General features: G+C 57.9%; 1 long non-coding RNA gene across 1 annotated transcript; it reads right to left on the bottom strand.

The window, feature by feature from the left end:
- Positions 1-205: 205 nt before the first annotated feature.
- LOC132249687 (uncharacterized) lies at positions 206-2946 on the bottom strand. Its single transcript, XR_009461222.1, has 2 exons — positions 2267-2946; positions 206-534 (listed from the first exon to the last, which is right to left on the bottom strand). It is a non-coding gene; the product is annotated as an uncharacterized LOC132249687 (long non-coding RNA).
- Between the last annotated feature and the right edge of the window lie 2039 nt (positions 2947-4985).

Raw genomic sequence — 4985 nt, 5'->3', positions numbered from 1 at the left:
TCGGGCCCGCTGGTATAGGCCTAGCCCAGGGGCACGCCGTGGCTTTTGGAAGACACTCCCAGTAGTTTGGAGGTGAGAGCCATAGCCACTGGAGGCAGTACCTATGGACCTGCCCAAGTGAATGATGTACATCCAGTCAGAAACCAAGGCAAATGCTGGAATGTTGTGTTCCCCAAGTGTGTTGAAGGCAGGAACCCGCACTTACCTGCTGCAAGGGCTGGCTCAGCTGTTTCCAGGAGACTGGCGCAGGCCCCAAATGCCCATTTCTGAACAGTCTGCACAGAGACCTGGTTGCAGACATGCCACGTGTCAAAGACCCTTCTACCCCATGACTTCTGGTGCCGATTGTCATGTTGCACCTCCTCGACGATAAGGTGGTTCCAAGGACAAGTGCACAAGGACAAGTGTCGGAGGCCCACATCAGACAGTGTCACGCAAGATAAAATATTCACAACGTTAACCCCAACACCGATGATGGTAAGATGACACCTGCATGCCCACCACGGTCTCAGGACTTGGTTTCACAGCTCCCAACTGACTTAAGCATGAGAAATGTCTCTCAGGGAAACAGGAAAAGCTACAAAGAAGTTTTAACCAGTATAGGGTGGAGGTAACTGGGGCCGGTATAGCTGGATAACTGGGACCAGGGAAGTGGGGGTGAGTTGGACCAGCCTAGCAGGGTACATGGGACCAGTGAAGGTAACTGGGACCAGTCTTGCAGGGTAACTAAGACGAGGAAAGGTAGGGGTAACTGGGACCAGTACAGCTGGGTAATTGGAACAAGTTAAGGGGGGATATAACTGGGGCCAGTAGAGCTGGGTAATTGTGATCACTAAAGGTGGGGGTAACTGGGACCAGTAGAACTTAGTAATTAGGACCAATAAAGGGGGGGATAGCTGGGACAGGAAAACAGGGTAACTGGGACCAGTAACGGTTGGGGGAACTGGGACCAGGGTGGCTGCAGATCCCCAGAACTGCCTGTGTGGCCCACAGACCTGGCTTACACCAACATCCAGCACATTGAGGAGACAGTGGCAGCAGAGGGAGAGGAGGAGGGAAACAGGGAACGGACACAGATAAGCAGCTTCATGCTGAGAAAAGCCAAAAGCCGGGGGGGCAAGGAGGCATTCTCCCCACTCTTCGGCAACCAGAGACGATCAGAGCAGGGTGTGGGGCAAATCAGCCTATGCGCGGGCTCACCCCTAGACACAAGGAAGCTGGTGGCAGGTCTGGCAGTGGGGGAGACCAGGAGAGGCTGCCAGACGCTGTCAGGTAGGACAGGTTCACAGGGGCTGGGTTTTGGAAACAAGGATGAGTGGCTAACAAAACCGGCAGCTTGCACAGATCAAAGTGCTCAACACCTCACCCAGGCACAGGGAGGGAGAATACTAAGTCTTTGTGCAGGGCCAGACCTAGTGGGGGCCAAACTGGAGTTACCACCCCAGGCCCCACGCTCTGGGGGGCCCTGCGGAGCCGGGTGGAGTGGCACACTGAGTGGGGCGGCACTGCCGCTGCAACAGAGTAAGACTTTTATAGAAAGCAAGGTTGCAGCATTATTTCTGTGGAGTGGAGTGGAGTGGAGTGGAGTGGAGTGGAGTGGCACTGCCGCTGGCTTCACGTCCAGCCATTAAGCACCACACCCACCCCGCCACCGAATCTGCTGCTAGCTTCCTCGCATGTGTGGGCACGGCCCTGCACAGGCTGACTTCCTCCAGGCCCCCACCCTGCTCGGGTCGTCTCTGTCTGTGGAGTCTGGCCCCCAGGATCCTGCGAGCCAAGGGGCAGGTCATTACTTTTGGAGGGTGCTACCACCAGTTAGAGGCAACAACGGCAGTCAATGGAGGTGTTACCATAGGAGCAGGGCACGTGGATGATGTGCATCCAGGCAGAAGCATAGGCAACCGCTGGTGCGTTCTGCCTGCTGAGTGTGTCACACACAGAAACGCAAGTATAGCTGAGTAAATGGGACCGGGGGGGGGGGGGGGGGAGGGCAGGCAAGGTAAGTGGGAGCGGTAAATGTGAGAGTAACTGGGACCAGTCTAGCACAGTATCTGGGATGAGTAAAGGTGGGGGTAAATGAGACCAGTATAGCTAAGTAATTGGGACCAGTGAAGTGGGGGAGTGTAACTGGGACCAGTATGGCTGCATATTTGGACCAGTAAAGAACGGGTAACTGGGAACAGTATAGCTGGGTAACTGGGATGCATTAAGGGGGGATAACTGGGGCCAATAGAGCTGGGTAACTGGGACCAGTGAAGATACTCACCTTCACCCATGGAGCGTTGGATGTTTCCAAGTCCTGCTCCTGTCACTGCCGGCTCCAGGACGGGGCACGAGGAGGCGCCTGCGAGAGCGGCAGACCCGCGTTAGACACTTTCACGTGAGAGAAATCGCGCGCACCGTCGACCGCAGAGCCGTGGACGAGACGACCCGTACGGGCCGGCCCAGCACGTCCCCGTGGAGAGGTCTCCCGTCACCACACAAAATGACCCGTTTTCCACACAAAAACCATCATGTGCCCTCAAAAAAGGTTTCCAAATCCCCAAACCATTTCCCTCACACACAATAACCATATTTCCTGACATTTACCCAATCACCACACAATTTTCCACAGGTTGCACAAACACACACGTCACATAAAAGCTCCCATTTCATGCTAAAATTACCACACCATTTTCCACACAGAAAATTAGCATATTTCCACATGCAGTTCTACAAACGGTAACCAATTCACCAGTTTTCCACACAAGGTCACCATGTTTTCCAAAGAAGTCCTTTATCACCACAAAGAATGTTTCAAACGAGCAAACGAACAAAATAACACGTAATTCCACACATTTCCACAAAAAAGTTCCCAAATCCCCGCAGAGGTCTCCCGCTGTCCCCAGGTTTGCCCAAACGTTTCCATACAAACGCCCCCGAATCACCCTACACAACATGGCGGGATTTCCCGCCGCACAACCGCCGCGAGCCACCCCCGTGCCCGCCCCGCCCCGGTGCAGACGGCGCCCCCAACACCCCTCCTGCCGCCCCCGACAGCCCGGACCGGGGTCCCCCCGCGCCCACCGCCGTGGCACAAGGCCGGGCCTGGCCAGGCGCCCCTGGGGGGGGCCGCGGGAGCGGCGACACGGCGCAGGCGCGGGACGAGCGGCGGACGGAGCGGCCGGGCGGCGGCACCGCGCACAAAGCCGCCCACAACCCTGCTGCCTCCGCGGGGCAAGTGCCGGCCGGGCAGCCACGAGGGCTACGCCAGGCGCCTCGGCCTGCTTCTCCCCGGGCCCCTCGGGGACGGCCCCGTGCCCGCGGCAGCACTGAGCGGTTCCCCGCTCCCCTCCATTGTGTCCCAGCCACAGGGACAGGAGGACGCGTGCAGCCTCCTCCGTCATGCCCCTGGCTGCAGTGCCCGCCGTGACCACAGGAGAGCAGCACTGAGCCGTGCTCAGGAGCCGCCCGCGCCTCCCCGCTGCAGTGCCCGGCCTGAGCCACCGCGGGGCAGCACCGAGCGCGCGCTCCTGTTCTCCCCATTGAAGCCCTGGCTGCGGCGCCGGGGGAAGCGCAGGGCGGCGGCACCGACAGCAGCGTGTTCTTGTGTCCTCCCCCTATACTGTACAGGGGTGCACACCATACCTAGGGGATGTGTTTGAACTACTCCCATGACTATGTAGTTACATCGAAACATTATGATATGTGAATACCTCTATTTCCCTTTTAGATAGAGACACCCACAAAGAAACGAATAATACCGGCACTTGAAACCCCTGTTCTCAAAATGTTACTTATTTGACAGCAAGGATCTCCAGCTCGCCACTTCAATAGATTTCTTACAAAAGGGTTTTTAAAATTTCTTTTTACCTTTAAAAAAGTGAGTTTCTGTGCAAATCGTGACAGCGACGACACACCTCAGAGCAGAGCCCGACAGGCGAAATCAGGCGGCTTCTGGCACAGAAGGAAGAGCAGGTCACACCCGCCCTCTGCTGACACATGATACTATTTTACAGCAAGGGGCTCAGTGACGCCTCTAGGATTTCAGGGTTTCCTGGCAGTGTTTCTGAACGACAGCAGGTTTTCCTTTTCTCATCTCTTCGAAGGGAAATCCAGTGCTGCATGTGTTGCTAACGCCAACCTCAGGAGAGCCTGACAGGCCCCGTGCCGTGGGGAACGGAGTCTCCCGCACGACCCGCCGTGGTGGCCAGAACAGCTGCCGCAGCGCTCCGGCCCCGCCCGCGTGTCCGGGCCCGCAGCGGGACGTGGGCTCCGCGCACTGGGCAGTGGGTAGACAAACAGCTGACCGGTGCCGCTGTGGATCGGAGTCGAACCAATCGGCACACAGAAGAGTGCTGACCCCTCTCAATAGTCCCCGGCAGCCAATGAACTGCAGACAAGGAGGGCAAGCTTCTTGGCCCGCCTCCAACGGCAGAGGCCAATCAGAGCGAAGACGAGCAGAGGAGCCCTGACCCCGCCCATGGGGCAACTCCACCCAATCCCTACTTCCTTCCAGATGGCCAATGAAACCCGAGCCTCCGATCCCGGCCCTTCTGCGCTCCCCCGGTCCAGGGATCCATGCTCCCTAAATCGTGCGTCTGCCCCGAGGAGCGGGAACCCCGCCTGCGGTCATGGCTCTAGTTACGCCCCGAGCGAGGCCCTTTTTCTTCTCTCTCTGCCTTTATTTCCCGCCTGCCTGAGCTACAGGTGCGCGGCGGGAGCCGCTTTCTCTCTCTCTACCCTCTTCTCAACATTGCAAAGACGAGATTGAAGCGCAGGGAAGTAGCACGGAGCAGGCTTATATTTTCTCTGTATTTTGATCCTGGCTACTACGCAGAAGCTGAAACGCAGGGAGGGCGGCACGGAGCCACCTCTGTTCCGGTTCCTTATCTGCAGGCCCCGCTCCTGCCCCCACGCGGGGAGCGCGGAACCGGCTTGGGTTCCTGCCGGGGTCTGCAGGCGGCAATGCCTAGCGCGGCCACACGAGGGCGCCTCTGAGCAGG

The sequence above is a fragment of the Alligator mississippiensis genome, chromosome 3, assembly GCF_030867095.1.
Source record: "Alligator mississippiensis isolate rAllMis1 chromosome 3, rAllMis1, whole genome shotgun sequence".
Classification (NCBI taxonomy): Eukaryota; Metazoa; Chordata; order Crocodylia; family Alligatoridae; genus Alligator; species Alligator mississippiensis.
The sequence above is the reverse complement of the archived record's forward strand: the minus strand, read 5'-3'. Positions and strand labels throughout refer to the sequence as shown.